Genomic DNA, 24,736 nt, shown 5'->3' with positions numbered 1-24,736 from the left:
AACTGTGCAAAGCGAAGTCACTTTAAAGAAATCTCTTTATCGTGGCTGGACCCTTCAAAGTTTAATCCTGCTCTTTAGTGGAGCTAACCCCAGACCTTTAATGTTATTTTAATGAACTTGGCTTATTGTGTGTTTCAATCTGATTTTGGAGTGAGGACCTGTTGAGGTCAGATTGGAGCTTTGCCTGTCATCACAGCGAGTTAAGGGAGGAAGGCAAGCTGTGTGCATAGCATTGATACCAGGGATCTCATCTTGGGTGATTTTTAACAAGTGATTCAATCTACCTATCGGAGAAGGCTTTCCTAAATTCAGAGAAAAAAGAAAAAAACCTTCCTGGAGCAGGGTTGGCTGGCCTTCTACCACAACACGTGAAGAAAGCTGTAGGTGGACAGATGTCTCAAGAGAATAAATGGGACTAAGGAAACCTCCACTGGGATTTGATCAGCACTTGACCTGCCACGGTAGCAGCTAAAAGTTGACATTAGCATTCTTTCTCATATTTTCAGGTTTTCCAAAGAATTTTGTGCATTGCAGGTTCAGTGGCTCCTTCCTAACCATTGATTCTGTGGCAAAGCAGGAAAAACTTACTGGCATGAGTCTCTTCTAGGGGACACTGGCAATGGCCACGGTTCCCTTGTCAGCCTAGCTTACTTGGGACCCAGGCCATTGATTTTTACCATTTACACCAGGCAATGCAGAGGAATATTTACTCATTACTCTAGTATGTGAACCACATTGAGATTTTGGAAGTGAAGGAGAACAGATTCTAGTAATTTAAATCAATGAATGTCTACTGAGCCCTTACAATGTGCAAAACACAATGCTAAATGCTCTATAGTTATAAGAATGCAAATGATCTTTTCCTTCGTTTGTTTTCATTAGTTACAGTCTGGATTGGTTGTGTATATATGGGAATGTCTTTGTCAATAGGACACCCAGATTATGCACACAAATCAACTTTAGATTCTTCATGGAGACTGAGCGAATGCTATTTGTAAGCAGTTTAGTCAAAATAAGGAAATAGTTCTTACATGGAATGTATGTTCCTAAATGACTCTCTCTCACGAAGAGCTGTTAACCAAAGTTAGTAAAACCAGGAGTGGCTGGTGAGGGGACCATGTTGCAGCTGTTGCCATAACTTCTGATTCTTTTAAGGGACAGCTGAGGTAGGATTTACACTTGTGCCATAAACCCAAGATACTCACGATGGGTCTTCAATATGAGGTAGAGTCATTACTGCAGCAAGTCAGGCTTTCCTCTGGTGTTATCTCGTTAGAACGTGGAAACCCCACAAAGCTGTACAAATATACGGTATTTCCTCTTTAGTTTTTTTTTTTTTTTTTAAGGATTTTAGAAATATACCCTTGCTGGCATGTTGCTAATATCATTCAGTTTTCCTCACCGTTGGAAAAATTCAGAAGGCTGGGCCTGGACTATATATAGCATGTCATTGTATATTCAAACTGTTAGTCAGTTATTAGTACTTCCACAAATCTATTAACTACATAATAAAGCAGTCTGAGAAAGAGAGACTTTCACTGTTACTGCATTTTCCTGTAAGTTCAGCATTTTTATGAAGGTCAGTTTTAACCCAGGGAAAGGGATAATTACAGAATCATCATTGACAGAGATTTCTCAAGAGGGGATTGGGGAGAAACATAACCTGAGAGTGCATGTGATTAAGGGAGAAGTGCTTACATATATACATGTTTAAAATGCAGAGTTTTAACACTGTTTTTGTTATAATTCGGGATGTAGCTACTGGTGCTACAGGGGAACAAAGGCATTTTGCTAAACCTGTTGTGTTATGGCAGCCCTTTAGAGAAGTCACTGTATCACCCTAGAAAAGTCGCCTAGTAGGTGTCTAAATACTGTTTACTGCTGAGCTTACCCTCAATTCCTTGTGCACCAAAGGATCGGGAAAGAGCTGCTTGATATTAGGGGTTGGAGCCCCATCTCCTGGATGGCATCAGTCAGATTTCATTTTATAGCTCTAGTAGAGAAAAGCTCTCCAGAAGCTGAGAATGGCTGAAAACTATCTGCAGCTGTTGACTCCCCCAACCCGCAGCTCACAACTACCTTTGCCTGGAATGTGTGTTATGTTTGCATTTAGGAAGCGCTGAAAACAGAAACACTCCTCTGCTCCCTCTTCCCAAGGGAATTTGTGAAAACTATATAATATAGGACAAAACCCACAGCCTCATCTGTAAGGAGGTGAGAACACTATGGAATAAAGCCAGTTTCAACTTGGCCTTCTTGACCAAGTGTTTCCCGTTCAGAGGCTCTCAATGAACTGAAGGTCTGGAAAGTTAACCAGAGTGTTGGCACCTAAACATAAAATAGTCTCATTACTCGAGGTTAGCAGGGTCCAGAGCAAGCCACTCCTCCAGGATTTGTACAAAAGACCAGTGCAGGTTGCTGTGAAGCAGAGAGGCCTCCTTGCTGAACCCTCGTTTAAGCACCGAATAGGAAAATGTGTTTTCTAAGACGAACATGTTAGAAACTTCTCTGGATTGAGTCTTTTTCTATTCGAATCTTCAGTGAGCCTTTGTTCTTTAAGCTTTCATTGCTTTATTACATGCCAAACACTTGTTTATTGTAGAAAAGCTAGAAATGCAGAAAAGTAAGAATAATATCACCATCTCATTACCCAGAGGAAGCTCTGTAAACATTTTAATGTATATATTTACCTTTCCTTCTCTTTCTCTCTCTGTGTGTATACACATCTATACATTGTGTGTGTATATATGTGTGTGTATATGTCTGTGTATATATAGGCATATGTACATATACACACATATACACACATATATACATATATGATCCTCCTACCTCAGCCTCCCAAGAAAATACACATATATATATATATATACACACACATACACATACATATATATACATACTGCACTCCAGTGCATTTTAAGACATTTTCAAAATTGCTAACTTGTCCCTTTAGGATAAATTTCTAGCAGTGGACTTGCTTGCTCAAAGATTGCACTGTATACATTTTTAGTATTAAAAATTCCTCTTAAACATACTGTTAAATTGCTCTACAGAAAATTGCTTTAGTTTACTCTTTCACCGGAAGAGTGTGAGGGTGTTTACTTTCCCTCTCCCATGCCAACACTGGTTAGTAATACACACACACACACACGCATATATATGTACACACATATACATATATATATATACACACATACATGTATATCTATACACACACATACACATACATGGATGGAAAGAAATATACACAACTTTTTATTTATGTAATATATTTTGAGACTAAAGTCTTGCTTTTCACCCAGGCTGGAGTGCAGTGGCATAATCCTGGCTTACTACAGCTTCAAACTTTGGGACTCAAAGGATCCTCCTACCTCAGCTTCCCAAGTAGCTGGGACTGCAGGTGCATGCCACTATGCATGGCTAAAGTTTTTGTTTGTTTGTTTGTTTTGTTTTGTTTTGTTTTGTTTTAGTAGAGATGGGGTTTCACAATATTGCCCAGGCTGGTCTCAAACTTCTGAGCTCGAGTATTCCTCCCACCTTGGCCTCTCATAGTTCTGGGATTACAGGCATGACTCACTTTGCCTGGCCGCACAAACTTTTTTCTTTTTGAGACCGACTCTTACTCTGTCCCCAGGCTGGAATGATCTTGGATCACTGCAACCTCTACCTCCCAGGTTTAATTAATTCTCCTGCCTCAGCCTTTGGAATAGCTGGGACTATAGACATATGCCACCACACCCAGCTAATTTTTGTACTTTTAGTAGAGACAGGGCCTCGCCATTTTGGCCAGGATGGTCTCAATCTCCTGACCTTGTGATCCACCCGCCTTGGCCTCCCAAAGTGCTGGGATTACAGGTGTGAGACACCACAACCGGCCCGCACAAACTTTTAAATAATTTTTTTTTTCACTTACCAGTATCTTATGAACATTTATTGGTGTCAGTAAATACAAATCTGTCTAATCATATATAATGACTGCCTAAATTTTCATTATGGGTGTCCCAAAGGTAATCATCTTTACTGTTTGATGTTTTGATATTTTCCTAATTTTGTGCTGTTATAAACATGAGCTATAAAGGTAAATAGCTATATGTCTTTCTTTTAAATTTGAATTAATTGAAAATAATCATGGCCTGGCATGGTGGCTCATGCCTATAATCCCAGCACTTTGAGAAGCCAAGGTAGGTGTATCACCTGAGGACAGGAGTTCGAGACTAGCCTGGCCAACATAGGGAGACCCTATTTAAAAAAATACAAAAATTAGCCAGATGTCGTGGTGCATGCCTGTAGCCCCAGCTACTCAGGAGGCTGAGGCAGGAGAATTGCTTGAACCCAGGAGGTGGAGGTTGCAGTGAGCTGAGGTTGCGCCACTGCACTCCAGCCTGGGTGACAGAACGAGACTCCGACTCAAAAAAAAAAAAATAATAATCAGTTTCTAAATTTCACTTGCCACACTTCAAGTGCTCAATAGCCACATGTGGCTAGTGGCTACTATACTGAACAGTGCAGATATAGAGAATTACCATCAATAATTGAGTCAATGTCTTTGAGAAGGCATTTTCAAAATTGCTAAATTGTCACCTTAGGATAAAATTTTAGTAGTGGACTTGCTTGCTCAAGGATTCACTGTATACATTTTTAGTATTAAAAATTCCTCTTAAACATACTGTTAAATTGCTCTACAGAAAGTTGCTTCAGTTTACTCTTTCACCAGGAGAGTGTGAGGGTGTTTCCCCTCTCCCGTGCCAATGGCTGGTTAGTAATATTTTAAAAATTTTTTGCAGTTTGATAGGAAATAAATGGTACGTCACTGTTCTAATTTGCATTTCTTTTTTTTTTTTCTTTTCTTTTTTTTTTTTGAGACGGAGTTTCGCTCTTGTTTCCCAGGCTGGAGTGCAATGGCGCACTCCGCCTCCTGGGTTCAGGCAATTCTCCTGCCTCAGCCTCCTGAGTAGCTGGGATTACAGGCACGCGCCACCATGCCCAGCTAATTTTTTGTATTTTTAGTAGAGACGGGGTTTCACCATGTTGACCAGGTTGGTCTCGATCTCTCGACCTTGTGATCCACCTGCCTCGGCTTCCCAAAGTGCTGGGATTACAGGCGTGAGCCACCTCGCCCGGCTGTAATTTGCATTTCTTTGATTACTCTTCAAGTTGAACAGTTTTTCATATTGATTGGCCTTTCATAGTTCTTCTATTGAGGCTTGAATGAATCTTCTTACTTATTTCCTTGTTTGTGATTCTTGCAATAGTCTCCATCCCCCAAGATTCTGTTTTGCTAAGTCTGGGGTGGGGCCTTCATCTGTATTCTTTAAAACAAACCCAGGTGATTCTCATGTGCACAAAAAAACTCATCTAGACTGCTTGTCCACTCAAGGCAGGAATGTCCTTTTCACCCATCCCTGACAAATGATTATTTAGCTTCTCCTTAAACACCCCTGGCTGTTAGAGGCCTTGTTAGAAAAGGTTCCTCGCCATGGGCTAGACCTAGCTCTGCTGTTTGAGCCACACAGAATATGTTTGCTTCCTTCCTCTTTTGCATGACAACCTCTCAAATATTTAGAGACAGTCACCATGTCATTTTTTTTTTTTTTTTTTTGAGATGGAGTTTCACTCTTGTTGCCCAGGCTGGAGTGCAATGGCTTGATCTCGGCTCACTGCAACCTCTGCCTCCCAGATTGAAGCAATTATCCTGTCTCAGCCTCCCAAGTAGCTGGATTATAGGTGCCCACCACCACACCTGGCTAATTTTTGTATTTTTAGTAGAGACAGGGTTTCACCAGATTGGCCAGTCTGGTCTCGAACTGCTGACATCAGGTGATCTACCCACGTTGGCCTGCCAAAGTGTTGGGATTACAGGCGTGAGCCACCACACCTGGCCTACCATGTCATTTTAAAATTCAGTCTTCACAAGGCCAAAGAGACTTCATTTCTTTCCTCCGTTCCCCACATGACTTGGTTTCAAGATTCTTCATATCATTATCATCGTGTTTAGGCTCTTTTCCAAGTTTTCTACCTTCTACTGAAGATGTAAGAGACAGAACATAAGCTAGAGGGTCAGATCTAGTCTTGAATCCAACCTCTGTCACCTGCTTGAATTGTGAACAAAGGCAAGTAACCTGGCCTCATTTTCCTTATCTGTGAAATGGGGATAAATAATAGTACCTTCCTTGTGGAGTTCTTGGAAGTAAAGAAGCTGACATATGGAAAGTTTCTAATGTATAAGTGATTCATAAAGGTGATAAAAAAGACATCTAGTGGAAAAAACCAAACAGTATTCCAGAAGGATCTGCTACAGAATACAGTGGGTGGGGGGCAATGTTTTGTATAAATTCTGGGTATGAGCCAAGAAGCCAGTGGCTTTGTATTTATCTTTATTACCAGCCCCTCACACAGTGCCTGGAGTGCAGTAGATACTTAGGTGTTTTGTGAAAATACACTGCTAACCCTGGGCAGGATAGACTCATTGTTGGGAAAAGAGCCTGGCAGCCAGGAAATGACTTAAAATACAGTTAATATAGTTCTGGAGAGAACAAAGGCTTTTAACTGAGGCAATGGGAATGGAGATAAGGGAGAGGACGTAAGAGACACTGTGGTGAGAAAATCAACAGGATTTGATAATTCTTAGAAGGGAAGGAGGGCCGGGCACGGTGGCTCATGCCTGTAATCAGCACTTTCGGAGGCCAGGGAGGTTGAGGCAGGTGAATCACCAGAGGTCAGGAGTTTGAGACCAGCCTGGCCAACATGGCAAAACCCTATCTCTACTAAAAATACAAAAATTAGCTGGGCATGATATCACACGCCTGTGATCCCAGCTACCCAGGAGGCTGAGGAAGGAGAATCGCTTGAACCTGGGAGGCAGAGGTTGCAGTGAGTCGAGATCACACTGCTACACTCCAGCCTGGGCAGCAAGAGCGAAACTTCATCTCAGAAAAAAAAGAAAAAGGGAAGGAGAAGGGGGAGGGAAGAAAGAGAGGAAGAGAGGAGGTGGAGTCAAGATGACTTTGAGGTTTCTCAGCTTGGGAGAACCAAAGGAAAAGCAAGTTTGTTGATAGGGGAAGGGGAAAGAAAATGAGCAACTTCTTTCTATTTGAAAGGGTTGTAAGGGCAAAGGCAGGTTTCAGTTAAGCAAGACCATGGCTGAGCATGTAGGGTTGTCTTTTGGCAAAGGACTAGGAGTTCCTAAGGGAAGAGGTGGAAAGTGTTCCAAGTGAGTTCAGGAAGTAGAGGAAGAACCATGAAAAGGCCAGGGCTGAGTGGACAGAGATGAGATTGTAGGAGATTAGCTGATTGAAGAGGTTTGCACCTTTGGGGGTGATTAGGGAAGTGGGAGGCAGGGTGTGCAGAAATGATCTGGAGACCAGCCCCAGACTTCCAGTTAGAATGCAGATGGGAAGTGAGTTCACCCCTTGGGCAGATCCCACTCTGGGGTGGGTCTGAGTAGCAGTTGCCCTGTAGGAGCAGTGGGGTCAATGAGGGGTTGACTTCCTGCTCAGGTGCTCAGGAAGAGGCTAATAGGATAGTTCCTGCTTTTAAGGGAGACTAGAGGTATGCAAATGACCTAGAGAAGATAGAAGCCAGATAGGAGGCCAGTGGTTGGTGATTTCCCAATGTCTGCCTTATCTGCCCGCCCAGTGCTCTCTCTTGAGATCCTTAACGTTTTTCAAGACTTTGGTCCTTTCTGGGTTTGACAAGGCTAAATAGGCCATTACGAATGAACATTGTTCTGTCTATGGCATTTCCCATGTTATTTGATCACAGACCCTGCCATCCCCCCCGGCTTTTTATGGAAAGGGGAGAGTAAATCGTAACATCTAACAGGCTGAGAAATTCCTCTATGGTGTGCATGTGTAACTAACTCATCTTGGTGTCCTCTTACTTGGCCTCTGTAGATTACAAGCAGTGGTTGCTACCTTCCAGAATTCCCATGCTCCACTCCAGGAACCACCCTTGCTCTTCCATTCAGAGGAGTAATTCACCTGTCTGATTGTGCTTTCTCCTGAGCTATAGAATTGTCAGCAAGGCATGTTGAAAGTTTGTTAGTTTTTTAAAAGAATTTACTTATCATAGAAGGGGAGGCCCAAACTATGTGAGGGAACAGCTAGAGCCATTTCTTCTTTTCTGTAGATCCGAAGGGTACTTAGAATATGTTTCTCTTTGGGATTTACACCTCTTGGTTTAATTTTTATCGGGCATGCAGAGGAGTTGATGGGTAACGTTGGCCTGCCGTTTATATCAGCCTACAGCCAGATGCCTTTTTGATTCCTTACGGGAGCCTACCCTGGACGTTCCCAGAGCAGTAGCTTGAATGGAGAAAAGAGACAGCCTCAGCTGCCATTACCTGTAAGCTTGTGCTTCACAGCAAAGTGGTTAAGAGCGTGGGCTCTGGAAGCATGCTGCCCAGGTTCATAGTTCAGCCGTAGTGACCGTGGGCCAGTTATTTAACCTTCCTGGGCATTGGTAACCCCCTCAGGGGCTTGCAGAAAGACTTGAATTTGTTATTTTTGTTTGTTTTGTTTTTTGACACAGGGTTTTGCTCTGTCGCCCAGGCTGGAGAGCAGTGGCACAATCTTGGTTCACTGTAACCTCCACCTCCCGGGTTCAAGCGATTCTTCCACCTTGGCCTCCCTAGTAATTGGGATTACAGACATGTGCCACCACTGCCCAGCTAATTTTTCTGTTTTTAGTAGAGACACAGTTTTGCCATGTTGGCCAGTCTGGTCTTGAACTCCTAACCTTAAATGATCCACCTGCCTTGGCCTCCCAAAGTGCTGGGATTACAAGCATGAGACACCACGCCCAGCCTTGGATGAGATAGTATATTCTTAATGTATAATATTTAAAGCACCTCGAGCAGGGTTTGGCAATTGTTAAGTGCTGATGATTGTTGGCTCTCCTTATCATCCCCAGGCTTTATGGTGGGCAGAAGACGTCTTTTGTGTATGTGTTACAAGTCAGCAGACAGATAAGTTAACTGGAAGAGGGGAAGCAGGTACCCTTGCTTTACTTCCTTGCTCCAAATGATAGCCCAAAGGGGTGAACCACAAGGGTAAGATGAGAATCATCTTCCCTTCCCAGAAGAACAAGCTGGCAGACCCCTCTGCATGAGGTTCTTGCTAATACCTGTTCCCAGTCTGGCTTAGTCATACTGAAAAGCCTAGTGGATGGGAGCAAGGGTTCTCGGTTTTTGGCAGTTTCCGCCTTCACACCAGTTTAATGAGTGAATGGGAAGGCTGGTCCTCAAGTGGGGAGAAGCACTCTGTCCTGTGCCTAGGCCGGAAGACTCTCCTGCCTGGGGAACCTGTACGTGTGGCCTTTGACAGAAGCACTTACCTTTATGCCAGCCTGTTCAGTGTAATGTAGGCAAAGGGGTGAATAGAAGAGAATTTGGATCCGTGCGGAAGAACAGAGCTTGGACATGCCTACCTTTCCCTTTCAAACCTTCATTGAGGCCAGGCACGTTGGCTCACGCCTGTAATCCCAGCACTTTGGGAGGATGAGCTGGGAGAATCACTTGAGCCTGGGAGTTCCAGGCCAGCCTGGGAAATATAGGGAGACCCAATCTCTACAAAATTAAAAAAAAAAATTAGCCAGCATGGTGGCAAATGCCTGTAGTCCCATCTACTTGAGGTTGAGACTGCAGTGAGCCTTGACTGTGCCACTGCACTCCAGCTTGGGTGACGGAGGAGACCCTGTCTCAAAAAAATAAAAATAAAAACAAAAACAAGAAAACCCCCAACCCATTGATATCCCTTTCACTCTTAATCCACATTTAAAAGTCAAGTAAATATTGAAATTCAAATGCTTTTTAAAAAATTCTATTTTGGGCTGAGCATGCCTATAGTCCCAGCACTTTGGGAGTCCAAGATGGGGGGATCATTTGAGGTCAGGAGTTCGAGATCAGCCTGGCCAACATGGTGAAACCCCATCTCTACCAAAAATACAACAGTTAGCCGGGCATGGTGGTACATGCCTGTAATCCCTGCTGCTTGGGAGGCTGAGGCATGAGAATCACTTGAACCTGGGAGGCAGAGGTTGCAGTGAGCTGAGATCGTGCCACTACACTCCAGCCTGGGCAACAGAGTGGGACTGTCTCAAAAAAAAAAAATTGGAAACACACATTTTATTAGGAATTTTTTTTTTTTTTTTTTTTTTTTTGAGACGGAGTTTCGCTCTCGTTACCCAGGCTAGAGTGCAATGGTGCATCTCGGCTCACCGCAACCTCCGCCTCCTGGGCTCAGGCAATTCTCCTGCCTCAGCCTCCTGAGTAGCTGGGATTACAGGCATGTGCCACCATGCCCAGCTAATTTTTTGTATTTTTTTTTTTTAGTAGAGACGGGGTTTCACCATGTTGACCAGGATGGTCTCGATCTCTTGACCTCGTGATCCACCCTCCTCGGCCTCCCAAAGTGCTGGGATTACAGGCGTGAGCCACCGTGCCCGGCCTATTAGGAAATTTTAAAACTTAAAGCTCTCTTGAGAAATTAACATTCTTTTATACTGGGCTTTTCTGGTTCTATGGTAGCAGGATAAATTCTGTTAAGAATAGTGTGTGGCTGGGCATGATGGCTAGTGCCCTTTGGCAGGCTGAGGCAGGAGGATTGCTTGAGGCCAGGAGTTTGAGACCAGCCTGGGCAACACAGCGCGACCCCCATCTCTATAAAAAATAAAACGAATAGTGCGCACAGGTTCCCAGCTCCACATGGCTGTCTTTTGTCTGTGTACAGCCTTGCACAACCATGCCTAAATTTACTATTAATGATTTCCTGCGATTCTTCTCCACTTTTATTGCCTATTGAGTTTATTTTTCATGGGAAGTTATGTGCTTTTGCCTTTTCTGACTTCTGTTGGATTATGTATATGTTTCAAGCTGCTGAGAAATGTTAGAAGATATTCTGATACTTCAGCTTTCCCATCACATTGCTTTCCCTAATGACTGGAAATATTTTACTGGGTGAGATTTAACTAAGAAGCAAGTTTTCTTCCAAGTCTCTGAGACAGAACATCTTTATTTGAAGTGTTTCAGTGAAGTGTGTCAGAAGTCTGGGGAATTCATTTGTATAAGGTTTTTTTTTTTTTTTTTTTTTTTTTTCTGGAAACAGTCTTTCTCTGTCACTCAGGCTGGAGTGCAATGGCACGATCTTGGCTTACTGCAACCTTCACCTCCCGGGTTCAAGCAATTCTCATGCCTCAGCCTCCCAAGTAGCTGGGATTATAGGTGTCTGCCACCATGCCTGGTTAATTTTTTGTTTGTTTGTTTTTCAGACAGAGTAGTGCTCTGTTCCCCAGCTGGAGTGCAGGGGTGCCATCTCAGCTCACTGCAACCTCCGCTGCCTGGGTTCAAGAGATTTCCCTGCCTCAGCCTCCTGAATAGCTTGGGACTACAGGCGTGTGCCACCACGCCTGGCTTAATTTTTTTATGTTTAGTAGAGGCTGGGTTTCACCATGTTGGCCAGGCTGGTCTCGAATTCCTGACCTCAGGTGATCCACCCACCTTAGCCTCCCAAAGTGCTGGAATTACAGGTATGAGCTACCATTCCCAGCCAAGATGTTTTTTAAATGATGACAAGACCTTGAGATTTTATAGCCTAGATCTTAAGAAGAGTTAAAAATCCTGTTATATCTATCTGTGACCTCACATGTCTACAGGTCATTACTAAATACATATCACATTGTCATCACACCCTTCTGTAATTGGGGAAACAGAGGCATGGTTTTCATTGAGGCAGGCCATAGGTCATTCATAGTAATGAAATGACAGAGCAGGTAATGAACTCCAGGTGTCCTGATACCTTTGGAGTAATCATGTGAAGAAGCGCTAGAGGGATGCCAGATTCCACAGTCAATCAATTGGAGGAAGCTCTTTCTATGTGGTTTTGGTGATGATCTTGCTCTATTGGGAAACCGTTTATTTCTAAACAAGCTTAGGTCTCTTTAGCAGAAAAGTAGAAGGTGAGGACAAAAAAAAAAAAAAAAAAAAAAAAAAAAAAGAAAGAAAGAGAGGAGGGAGGGATGGAGTTGTTATTGAGAAATGTGGGCAAGATCAGTATAGATTTTTCCTTGCCAAAGTAAGTCTAAGGATTTTGAGAACTGTTTGCAATTGGCCATTCTTCCTTACTTTGCTATTTGAATAACTATATGGAAAAAAAAGTCTCCAGAACACTGGCTCTGCAGAAGTACCTGGGATCATTTTCATGGAAATGTTTTTATGATTTTTTTTCAAGTGGGTTCGTGCTGTCCAAAAATAACAACATACATATTTCTTTCCATGCCTTTTATATTAGTAGTTTAGTTTTCCCACTTGACAAACTGCCAGCTGTCTGCCTGGCAAGGCCTGTTGTCCCAGTGTTCATGGTGTGAATGGAAGAGTGCTCTTGGCTTAGCCAGTTTACTTTCATAGGTGAACAAGTTCCTAATGCTCTAGTACATTAGTTTCCTAGAGATCCGAAGGAGAGAATGCCACCTTCCAAGGTACCTACCTTCCCACCAAGAAAGAACTTAAGTCCAAGAAAGTTCTAAATCAGCTGGTGCACACATGGAACTTAATTGTTATTTCAAAGCTAACAGGGGCCCATAACTCTCTTTGGGTCCAGCCGAGTGTTTATGACATGCACTATAGCTTGTGGAGCAAAGAGAGCCCTCCCTGCTAACTTGACCCTGGGGAGACTTGCTCCTCTATTCCTAGTGACCGACATGACCACTTGCAAGGGAAGTTGGCCTCCGTCTGTCCCTTCCAAATGGTCTGGCAGAATTCTCATCAGGAGAGCCAGAAGAAAATTCCATAAGGCTTCTCACTTCAGCTCCCTCTCCCTGTCTGCCCTGCTCCTTTTCTCAAAGACATCCAGGAGTCTCATACTCAGAGCCCGGATTCTGGGCTTCAAGGCCATGGACTGCTGGTTCTCTCCTGTCTTTAAAATTCATTTCCAGTCACTGGATTTGGATCTTCTTCCTTGCTCCCTGTGTCATTATCTCACTCACTGTATCCCTGTCGGGGCCCCCTAGCCTGTCCATACCTAACTCCCTGCCTCAGTTTTCTGGCTAATGGCCCAGTCTCTCTAGGAGTGAGTCCTTGTCTTACTGCTGGCTCTCCTGAGGAGGATGTCTTACCCACACCAGGACCATATGACTGAGCCCAGCACGGTGGAGCTGTGGACTGAAGGGGTGAGTTTCTCCTTTTTTTTCTGGAGACAAAGTCTTGCTCTGTTGCCCAGACTGGAGTGCAATGGCACAATCTCGGCTCACTACAACTTCCACCTCCTGTGTTCAAGTGATTCTCCTTTTTCAGCCTCCTGAGTAGCTGGGATTATAGGCATGCACCACTAGTCCTGGCTAATTTTTTGGATTTTAGTAGAGACAGGATTTTACCATGTCAGTCAGGCTGGTATTGAACTCCTGATCTCAAGTGATCTACCTGCCTTAACCTCCCAAAGTACTGGCATTACAGGCGTGAGCCACCACACCTGGCCTGGAGAGGGGAGTTTCTGCTTAGAGAACTCAGAGGAGGCAGAGTACCTGAGATGACACAGTTCAGCAAGTGGCCCTGTTGAGGATTGGAATAGCTTTATGGTCTATTAGTTTCCTATTACCGCTATAACAAATTGCCACAAACTAAGTGTCTTAACACAGATTTATTCCAGTTCTAGAGATCAGAAGGCCAAAGTTGGTTTCACTGAGTTAAAGCCAAGGTGTCTGTAAAGCCTCAGTTCCTCCAGAAGCTGTAGGGGAGAATCCATGGCCTGGTCTCTTCCAGCTTCTAGAGCAGGCGTCCTCAAACTTTTTACACAGGGGGCCAGTTCACTGTCCCTCAGACCGTTGGAGGGCCGCCACATACTGTGCTCCTCTCACTGACCACCAATGAAAGAGGTGCCCCTTCCTGAAGTGCGGCAGGGGGCCGGATAAATGGCCTCAGGGGGCCGCATGCGGCCTGCAGGCCATAGTTTGGGGACGCCTGTAGAGGATGCCTACATTCCTTGGCTCATGGCCACTTCCTCCATCCTTCAGCCAGCAATAACTGGTCGAGCCTTTCTCACCTCCTATCCTCTCACACTGCTTCTTTCATTGTATCTCCTTCTCTGACACCAACTCTCTTGCCTCCCTCTTTCACTTATGGGGACCCTGTGATTACTTAGGCTCCATCTGGATAATCTAGGATAATTGCCCCATCTCCAAATCCTTAATTTAGTCATTCCTGCAAAGTCCTCTTTGCCATGTAAAGTAACACATTCACAGGTTTCAGGGATTAAGATGTGGCCATCATTGAGAAACCATTATTCTGCCTATCATGCAAGATGTCACCAAAGGTTGAAGAATGGTGGAATCCTGGGGCCAGATGGGTTCCCAACACAGGTCCTGACATTACAGTGGAGGAGGAACAGGGATCTGGCAAACTGAACCTGGCGCAGAAGTCTTCATAGAATTCAAATGAGGAAGCACAACCCCTTTTGAGAATTTTGTTTGAAAGAAAGCAATATAGGTCTGCAGTCAGTACTTTCAATTCGGATGCTTTCTTAAATTCTTCATAATTAAATGTCTTTCCCACACACAGGCCTCCCTGAGTCTGGAGTTCTTATAATGGGCACTGCTTTCAGACTTGAGGTGTTTTAGGATACAAGCTGGCCAGACACTTAGCAGGTATTTAGCCAGCTCAGGCCTATGGAATTTTCCACCCTCAGTTAAAGAAAAGAGCAAAGAAGTAGGGGTGTGTGTGGGTGTATGGATGTCAGTGTGTCACGGGAGGTCGGCGGGGAGGTGTTTAAAAGAGAAAGGGATGGTTTCACATCACAGAAAATAACTCTTTGGCTGACACGTCCCAAGATGCCTCTCATATGTCCTATGTAAGAGATGCTTTGCCCAGCGTGAAGGTCAAGTTAGACTGGGCATGGCCCTTCTGCATTTTCAAGGTAATCACGGGATCCCTTCCCAGAAATGGCTTTCTAAAACACATGATTGGATAAGCAGAAGGAAGGACTGGAAAATCTCTCAGTTCTTTCTGGCTTCATGATGATTTCAGTTAAGAGATAAATGGAAACTTCCCCTCTCCACATCTAGTCACTGCCATCTGAAGAGACACATACCCACAAAAGCTTCCTGGCTGATCACATTTGCATCAGCCCTCCTCACACTGGCCAGTGTGATGCCCATGTTGTGTCTGATGGCACAGAGCTTTGCTGTCCCAAAGAAGCGCTCTGTCATAGAAGTGGATTGCATTTCCTATTTTTACACCGGTTCTAAACGGCCACAGCCATATTTTTCCCAGGCGCAGGCTATCTTTTTTCAGGCCTCTGGCTAACTGACCTGGCTGTAATGCACTGAAAATCATTATAGAAAAGGTTGGGGAAACTCCCATATTTTGTTTGAAAATCTGTAGAGACAAAATACACATTCACCATCTTCACTTTTCCCCTGTTCTATTTTTCCTTTTTTTTCCTCCTGAATAGAAAAACAGTTTCAATTCTCCTTACAAACCATCTCAGGTTAAATATTCAGATGTTTTCAGTGGAATTATTTGAAACCATTTTTTGTATGTACGTATCTACAATGAATATCTACCAATTATTAAACGTGAAAGGGTATTAACTCTAGTGCTACTTAAGTCTCATTTAGAAAATGGTGTTCACTTTCTGTAAATTGTGGGTGCACTGTCTTCAGCCTGGCTGATTTTATTTTATTTTGCTGGTTTACTAATTTCTGCTTTGGAGTTTCTCCTTTTCTCTACTGGCTGTCAGCTGAACTTCGCTGAGGCTTCTGGGTACTGTGCATTAGGTCAATGAGCTTCATGACAGAGTCGACGCCTTGCAATCCTGGAACCTTTGGGGCTGTGTTGCGCAGCAGAAGGAACTAGAAAGGAGGGCGTTGCTGGAGCGAACTGGAGAGAGAGACTAAGTTGTGCTGAGCTGTGGAAGATGGCTCCCCTGGCTGAGGGAGAAGACAGATACCTTCATTCAGTGCATGCTCAAATCCCAAGGGAAATGCTTGTGAACTGTTGCTTGAATTGAAGAGAAGCAGAGAATCTATTTCCACTGATTTCTTTTTAACAGATCAAACCTACTTAGGGCAAGAACGTAGCAGGAACGGTGGAAGGCAAGACCAAGGATTAATCTCAGGGAACTGAAGGATTAAAAAAGGGCAGAAGGGAAGGTATTTTTTTCCATTACGAAGACCAAGAGGCCAGAGATTAAACTATTAACAATATTTAATGAGGACAGCCATATATTTTTAGATTCAGACAGGAAGAAATCAAGTCCTTTAGAAATTGTGTTTGATAAATGAAACGGTTTTGTCCGGGACCAAAGGGGTGAGTAGATATTTGTTCAGGGGCTGGAGACAGTGCATATACTGTCAACTTGCATAATTCAGGACCTCAGATCAGTTAGTTAAGGAATTGAGAAAATAATTCTATGCTGTTTAGCATATATGATAGTTGGAACATAGGTAACCTCATTCTCCAACTTCGGTGGAGGTCAGAGACATGTGACCATCAGACACCCACAGGGGCCAGATTTCTGTTGGGAGCCAAGGGTAGGGGTACTCAGGTGCCAGGTCTGCCTGCCCTCCCTTCTTCCATCCTAGCCTCTACCAGGGTGGAAGGGAAGCAACAGCTCATGCCTCTGCCAGACTCATGTTTCTCAAGGCAGCAAACCGTGCTTGACAGGAATGGTGGCCATAGAGGCTGCCTCCCTGCACCCTTGTGACTTTGTCTGACAACTTCCGCCACTGGGACTGGCTTCCTCTTACTGACTACATTCTCTTTCTTTCCAGCTACTCTCTTCCCTTTTCTACTTTCTACTACCCCCCTAACTGCTTTCACCTCATTCTGGTTTTCCTCAGCTGCTGCTCCTGGTGTTCACCTCTGCACTCCACCTTCCAGGAAACTCTTCTGTGGATTTGGCTGCCTGATCCAGCCCCTTGGCTTCTCCCTTCTACCATGCCCTGGGAACCATTATTTGACTGTGGGCATACTTCTCTCCCCTTCTCATCTTTTTCTCACCTCTTCTTTCTCTTTCTCCTCTTTTTGGCTAAAAAGTGTGCTTTGTGGCACAGAGCCATCACTGTGTTTATTTTTTTAAACCTTTTCTTTAGCCAAGGATGGAAAATTCCAAGGGCCTGAGCTAGTGATGGCTGGATGCCTTTTCTGGAAATCCAGTGGCCTGAGTGCCAAGGAAATGTTGTGGAGCTACACATCTGGCAAGGTTGTCCCTTAAAATGCCCTGGCTTTGGTTTTAGAGCCAACTGAAAGAAGGGGAGGTTCTGTCTGTGGAATTACGGAATCAGAATGAAAAGTTAGCTAGGTGTGGTGGCACATGCCTGTGATTCCAGCTACTGGGGAGGCTGAAGCAGGAGGATCACTCGAACCCAGTTCAAAGCTGTAGTGAGCTATGATTACACCATTGTACTCCAGCCTGGGTGACAGAGCGAGACCTTGTCTCAAAGCAAAAAAAATGAAGAGTTTACAAAATTACGTAATTATGGCCCCAGAGCCCAGTTTATGTCACTTTTTTTCTGCTGGGTTTAATTGGGAAAGAGTGGCCTTTGACTTAGTTGATCTTTCAAGTGAAACCTTCTGCATGAGAGACAAGGTTCCTGCAGCTCAGTTTAATTTATGGTTTTCCTTCATTGGGGTCATTATTTGGCAGTGGCTAGGCACACTTCAGAGCACCTGGAGTGGAGCTCATAGGGGAGGACAGCATCCTCCCAGTTGTTGCCAGGTGGAGTTGAGTAGACCACCCCACCCTCATGTTTCTTGCCCCCTCCCTGGAGAAATAATGATATAGTTTGGCTGTGTGCACACCCAGAAATCTCATCTTGAATTGTAATCCCCATAATGCCCACATGTCAAGGGTGGGACCAAGTGGAAGTAATTGGATCATGGGGCAGTTTCCCCATGCTGTTCTGGTGATAGTGAATGAGTCTCATGAGATCTGATGGTTTTATAAACATCTGACATTTCCCCTGCTTGCACTCACTCCATCCTGCCACCTGTGAAGAGGGTGCCTGTTTCTCCTTTGCCTTCTGCCATGATTGTAAGTTTGCTGAGGCCTCCCCTCAATGCTGACTATGAGTCAATTAAAGCTTTTTCCTTTATAAATTACCCAGTCTCAGACAGTTCTTATTCTCAGGCAGTTCTTTATCAGGAGTATGAAAATGGACTAATACAGGCATACCCATATTTAGACTGCATTCTAGCCCGGGCAGCAAAGCAATACCCCCATTCTCTCTCCCTCTTCCTCTTTCTCTTTCTTCCTCTTCTTTATTCTTTTTCTTATTTAAAAAAAAAAATTTCCCCCAAACCACCAAAGCAAAAGTCTTTGCAAAAGAAAAAATAAATAAATAAATAAATAAATAAATAAATAAAATGAAAATGGACTAATACAAATAATTTGGCCAGAGCTTTGTCTGCATGTACCTGTGGGCTGAAGCAAGTCAAAGTTGACCACCTTGATGGTAAGCAAAAAGTTAATTGTCTTGAAATAGTTAGAAACTGTACCATTCTGGTACCTCTTGGGACGGCGGGGAAGATTAACAAAATACCCAAACACATAACAATGCCAACTCTGTCTGCACTGACTTTATATTGCTGCAAATAAGCACCCGGATTTCTTAGAGGGGCCTTTATAGCCCTTCATGTCCACCAGTAAGGCCCATCCCACCTTTGAAGTTTCTTCTCCCACCATATCCCTTTCTGTGGCCCATAGTCTAGCCACACTGAACTATTACACTTTTTCAAACACATTCTGTAGTTTCTCACTTATATACCTTTGTGCATGCTGACTCCTCATCCAGGGACACCCTTAACAACCCCTTCCCTGTTAAAGGGAATCCTATTTGTCCTGCAGGGCTTAGGTCAAATGGCCATCTTCTCCATGGCTATCATATTTGAAGCGAATTGCTCCTTCTGCAGCCTTACAGCCTCTTACTGGTTGCATTGGCTTCCTGTAGCTACTGTAACAGATTACCACAAACTGGATGGTCTAAAACAAGTTTAATTCTCTAACAGATCTAGAGACCAGACATCTGAAATAAGTCTCATTAGGCCTCACTCCTTAAGGAGATTTTAGGAAAGGATCATTTATTCCGTCTTCCAACTCTGGTAGCTACCAGCGTTCCTTGGCTTGTGATCACATCACTCCAGTCTCTGCCTCTATGATCACACTGCCACCTCTTTGGTCTGTTTCAGATTTCCCTCTGCCTCTTTCTTGTCAAGATGCTTGTGATGGCATTTAGGGCCCACCACAATAATCCAGTGTGTGCTCTTCATCTCGAGAGCCTTAACTTACTTGACATCTGTAAAGACCCTTTGGCCATATCCCATTTGCAGGTACCAGGGATTAGGATGGGGGCGTATCTTTTTGTGGGGGAGGCATTTTTTCAGCCTGTGCCTTAGTTCTTAGGTTTTAGAGACAATTGATGTCAGTACTTTGGTTTTAGAGAGAATTGATTTCATTAGGCCCTCTAACAACAGTTGTTGATAGCTTCTCTATTCTATTAGAATGTATATACCTTAAGGAGCTGGTAGGAGGCTAGAAAGCTAATGGTTAGTTGTCAGTGCCAGAGGGCCCAGCAATTCCACTGACAATCTGTGTTACCTTGGGCACACTGACTTTTGGGGATCTCCTTTTGCTCGTTTGTAAACATTGGAAGAATAACATCAACATCAATGGGCCTTGCAAAGATGTTTATAATAGCAAAAAGAAAAACAAAAAACAAAAAAAGTATACTTAAATGTTCAAAAGTAAGGGTTTGGGCAAATATATGTATATGTATGTATGTGTGTATATATATATATATATATATATATATACATACATACATTCGTATACCAGAAAACTGTGCAGTCCTTTAAATGACTTTCTTTCCCTCCCTCCCTTCCTCCCTCCCTCCCTTTCTTCCCTTTCTTTTTCTCTCGCACTCTCTCATGCGTGCTGTCTCGCGCACGCGTTCTCTTTCTCTTGCGCTCTTGCTCTTTCGCCCATGCTGGAGTGCAGTTGTCTGATCTTGGGTCCCTGTAACCTCTGTCCCTCAGGTTCAAGCAAGCCTTCTGCCTCAGCCTCCCTAGTAGCTGAGATTACAGGTGTGCACTACCACGCTCAGCTAATTTTTGTATTTTTAGTAGTGACAGGGTTTCGCCATGTTCATCAGGCTGGTCTCGAATCCTGACCTCAAATGATCTGCCCACCTCAGCCTCCCAAAGTGCTTGGATTACAGATGTTACCTACCATGCCCAGACAACATCTATATTTATTATTGACAGTGCTAAAAAGTTTACATTATGAAATGCCAGGCAAAGTATGATCCTATTTTTGTAAAATAATGCATACGTGATATATGTGAATTTAGTTACTTAATCACTCTCTGCCTTGTTTTCTTCAGCTGTAAAACGTAGATAATTGTAGTACTGACCTCAGAGGGTTGTTTTAACGATTGAGTAAAATAAGACATTGAAACACGAAGAACAATGCCTAGCACATAGAGAAGCACTGAATAAATATAGCTGTTAGTATTATTGTTATATTCAAAACAACATTCTCAAAGGATGTCGTATGTTGATAACGTGTATATATAACGTGTGTATGTGTGTACGATATTAAGAGTGCTAGGTGGGCACACGGGCTCACACCTGTAATCCTGGTGACTCAGGAGGCTGATGTGGGAGGATCATTTGATCCCAGGAGTTTGAGACCAGGCTGGGCAATGTAGCCAGATCTCTGTCTCTAAAAAATAAAAATTAAATTAGCTGGGCATGGTGGTGCTTGCCTGTAGTCCTAGCTACTTGTGAATCTGAGGCAAGAGGATTTCTTGAACCCAGGAGTTTGGGGTTACAGTGAGCTATGATTGCACCACTGCACTCCAGCCTGGGTGACAGAGTGAGACCCTATCTTAAAAAAAGAAAAAATAAAATAAATTTTATAAAACAATGCCTATCTCGGGGTGGTGGCATTATGTTATGAGTAAATTTTATTTTTGCTTTAAAAATATCAATTCATTTATTTTACTCTGAGCATTATTATTTTTATAATCAGAAAATGTAGAGTTCAAGATAAAAACCATACTTTCAGGACTGCTAGATTTATGTGACATGCATGTGTGTGCACACATGCACAACATATAGTCTCTCTATAATAATTAGCTACTATTATTATTAAGGTAATTTTTCCTAAAATCCTGCAGCTCCTTGCCTACTGCTTTGCACATCTCAGATTCTCTGTCTGCTAAATCATTGAAATTATAATGGGCAAGAAATTAGACTTTAATTCCCACTTGCTTTGAATTCCTATCTTCTTTAGTATTGTTCCCTGAATTTTGATTATAATGTGTTTTCTTTCAAGTAAAGTTTTGAAGAATATATGTACATATCTATTCTCTCACACTAGATATTTGCCTGTACATCCACGTACATGTATATATTTCATATAATCTTTATAATTTTGTGGAGGTGTAAGTGCCTATTCTGAATTTTCTGAAATGTAAATTAAAATAGCTGCCATGTTGCATGTGAAACGTGTCTCAGATTGTTGATACTGGAGTTCTCTTTTACTGCCATTAAGAAGATTAATCACTAGAGGGACTTACATTTCAAGTAAAGCTGACTAATTTGCATTGAAATTGCAAGGATTTCTGGTCATGATTTTTCTGATTTTGAACATTCTGCATCTTTGTTCTTTTATTTAAAATAATCTTTGTACTTCTCATGGATTTAAAAACAAATGGGGCCAGGTGCGGTGGCTCACGCCTCTAATCCCAGCACTTCGGAAGGCCAAGGTGGGTGGATCAAGACCAGCCTGGCCAATACGGTGAAACCCAGTCTCTACTAAAAACACAAAAATTAGCTGGGCGTGGTGGCCTGCGCCTGTAAGTCCCAGCTACTCGGGAGGCTGAGGCAGGAGAATTGCTTGCACCTGTGAAGTGGAGGTTGCAGTGAGCCGATATGTGCCACTGCACCCCAGCCTGGGCAACAGAGCGAGACTCCATCTCAAAACAAACAAACAAAAATGGATGGGAGAATTACTTATAAATTACGAGCTTTGAAATGGAAGATCTTGCCTCTGACATTTAAAACAATTAGATTATGATGTGTATCTTGGTAGGCAGGGGCTCTTTCCCACTGTACTGTGTACCTTTTTTTGGGAGGGGATACTGAGAATTAAAGGATCAGGCTGTTTTAAGAGAAACCTTGCCATATCTTACAATGCATATCCTTGAGTTCATTTCTTTTCTTCTTCCTTCTGTTATTCTCTCTTCTCTCCACTATATGTCTCTTTTTCTTATAAGATATATAAAAATGATTTGTTATATTTGGTGGTCTGTGCCTGTAGTCTGAACTACTCTAGGGAGACCAAGGCAAGCGGATTCCTTGAGCCCAGGAGTTCAAGTCCAGCCTGTGCAACATAGCGAGACCCCATCTCTTAAAGAAATGGTTTGTTGCATTTAAACTAGGATTTGGATATTTCCTCTTCATAACTGAAAAGTAGGGAGGGATGAATAAGTGGAGCACAGAGGATTTTTAGGGCAGTTAAACTACTCCATATAATACTACAATGATGGATACATGCTGTTATATATTTGTCAAACAAAACCCATAGAATATACAGGACCTAGAGTGAACCCTAATGTATCCTATGGACTTTGGGTGTTTTGATGTGTCCATGTAGGGTCATCGATTGTAACAAATGTACCACTGTGGTGCCTGATGTTGATAGTGGGGGAGGCTGAGCGTGTATTGGGGCAGGGAGCACATGAGAACTGAGCTCTATACTGTCTGCTTAATTTTGCTAGGAACCTAAAACTGATCTGAAAGATAAAGTCTATTAAAAAAAAAGTAAGATCTGTGAAATACTTTTTTGTGTCAGAAAATATCCTAAGTGTAGTTCTTTTGCATTTACATGGACCTTTAATTTTTCTGCCTGTCTGTAGCCCTAATATTTTTTTTAAAAAACCTTTTGTTCCATCCCTGGTAGTTTGGAAGCTTGCATTCTCAGCTCTCTTGCTGACTTGTTCAGCATAATTATGAAGACTTACCAGCAAATGTGAACTGCACACTTTGAAGGCTTTGGATGAAAGATGCCAGGTAAAAGCAAAGCAATTTTATTGTTAGAGTGGGGGATGATGAGTCAGAAATTTTAAGGTTAGCCAGATGCAGTGGCCGAGGTGGGCAGATCACTTGAGGTCAGGAGTTTGAGACCAGCCTGGCCAACATGACGAAACCCTGTCTCTACTAAAAATACAAAAAAGTTAGCTGGGCATGGTGGCACACACCTGTAATCCCAGCTACTTGGGTGGCAGAGGCAAGAGGAATGCTTGAACCTGGGAAGTGGAGGTTGCAGTGAGCCACTGCCTTCCAGCCTGGGCGACAGAGTTTGACTCTGTCTCAAAAAAAAAAGAAATTTTAAGGTCTACTCCTCACTGTATGACCCTGGAGGCAAGGCGCTGATGAAATGAGTATGCGGTCCACTGAAATCATGTTGAAGAAGTACCTGCTAACCTAATTTAGGCTTTGATATACCTATGTTTCTTCAATGTGGCCCCTGTGTAAATCAAATTTGGGCAAATTGAATTATTTAACAGACACCAGGGGAATCTGATTTTTGAATGAACTTTATTGGAATCATTTGGAAAGGCAAAGAATCCTTTTATAATGCAAATGACTGCCCACTAATTTATATCTTTTTTTTAAGACAGGGTTTTGTGAGTCGACATTTCAGTTTTTGTAACACACTGACACTCCTCTGCCACTTAAAATCAGATTGTACCTGGGAAAGAAGGATCACTCTGGGAAGTTGCATTAACTCCTTCAGACCTAAAGAAGGCATTTAGTCAATTATTGTTTCTGGGAACTAAATAATACCCTTGTCACCCGAAAAATTTAAAATAACTTTGTAAGTGGCTTCTCAGTCTCTAAAAACATGACTCATTCCTTCTTTGTAACTTGAAAGAAATCCAAGTGTCAGAAGATACCAGGAAATGGACTCAAGTCACACTTCTAAACATCAGTACTAGATGTCTTAAATATTAAGAAACCAATATGATACTGGTTTAAAGTTGATGGTTGGAGCCACCATATTAGGAGGAAAGGGCAAGGGGTGGCCTGTCAGTGCTTTCTAGAATATTCCTTGGGGAAATTCTTGCTGGCAGCATTAAGGCTCCTGAGCTCTGGCTGTACTCTGTGTACCATAGGCTGTCCTGTTCTTTTGTCCAGAAAGCCCACTCCTTGCTTTTCTGATTGCCCTACGATTGCACATGACCTCATAATGTTTCTTCTGCTAGCTTTATTTATGGTTGCTTTCCCCTCAAGAAGCCTTTGGATTCATCTTCATCATATAACCAGTGAAAAGAAATGGAGTGTATTAGAACATACCTTGCATTAGTGCTGGGAGATAGATTGCCTTCCTATACTTCGTAAAACCCATGTTCTTGATAATATAAGATGGAGCTGTGGAGGGTAACGTTCTCCATGTCTGGGTTGGCCTTTGCCTTTCATTGACCTCGGTGGCTGCCAGTCAATGGAAAAATATGGTCAGGGTTCACCCTATGGAATCATTGCTTAATATCATAGATGACTCATTGGAATTAGTGTGTTAGAAAATCACTTCCAGATGTGGAGCAGAAACTTTTCCAAAAGAGAGAAATACACTCTGGAAAACTGGGTTTTATTGTTTTTTAAAATAATCATAGGGCCAGAATGAAATCTGCTTGTGCATGGTTAGTCAACATATATTTGGAGTTCTAAGTAGTACGATCC

General features: G+C 42.9%; 1 protein-coding gene across 3 annotated transcripts in view; it reads left to right on the top strand.

The window, feature by feature from the left end:
* DOCK11 (dedicator of cytokinesis 11) overlaps positions 1-24,736 on the top strand; it is a 193,231-nt gene that overhangs the window by 1,606 nt on the left and 166,889 nt on the right. Inside the window, exon 1 of one of the 3 annotated variants that reach the window (XM_074391712.1) lies at positions 19,808-23,065. The exons of the other annotated variants lie outside the window; for them this stretch is intronic. The gene's annotated coding sequence lies outside the window, so the exon portion shown is untranslated. Of the gene's footprint in view, positions 1-19,807; positions 23,066-24,736 lie in introns of those variants that run through there. 3 annotated transcript variants of the gene reach the window in all.

The sequence above is a fragment of the Saimiri boliviensis genome, chromosome X (genome assembly GCF_048565385.1).
Source record: "Saimiri boliviensis isolate mSaiBol1 chromosome X, mSaiBol1.pri, whole genome shotgun sequence".
NCBI classification, from domain to species: domain Eukaryota; kingdom Metazoa; phylum Chordata; class Mammalia; order Primates; family Cebidae; genus Saimiri; species Saimiri boliviensis.
This window is presented reverse-complemented; position numbering and strand designations above follow the sequence as displayed.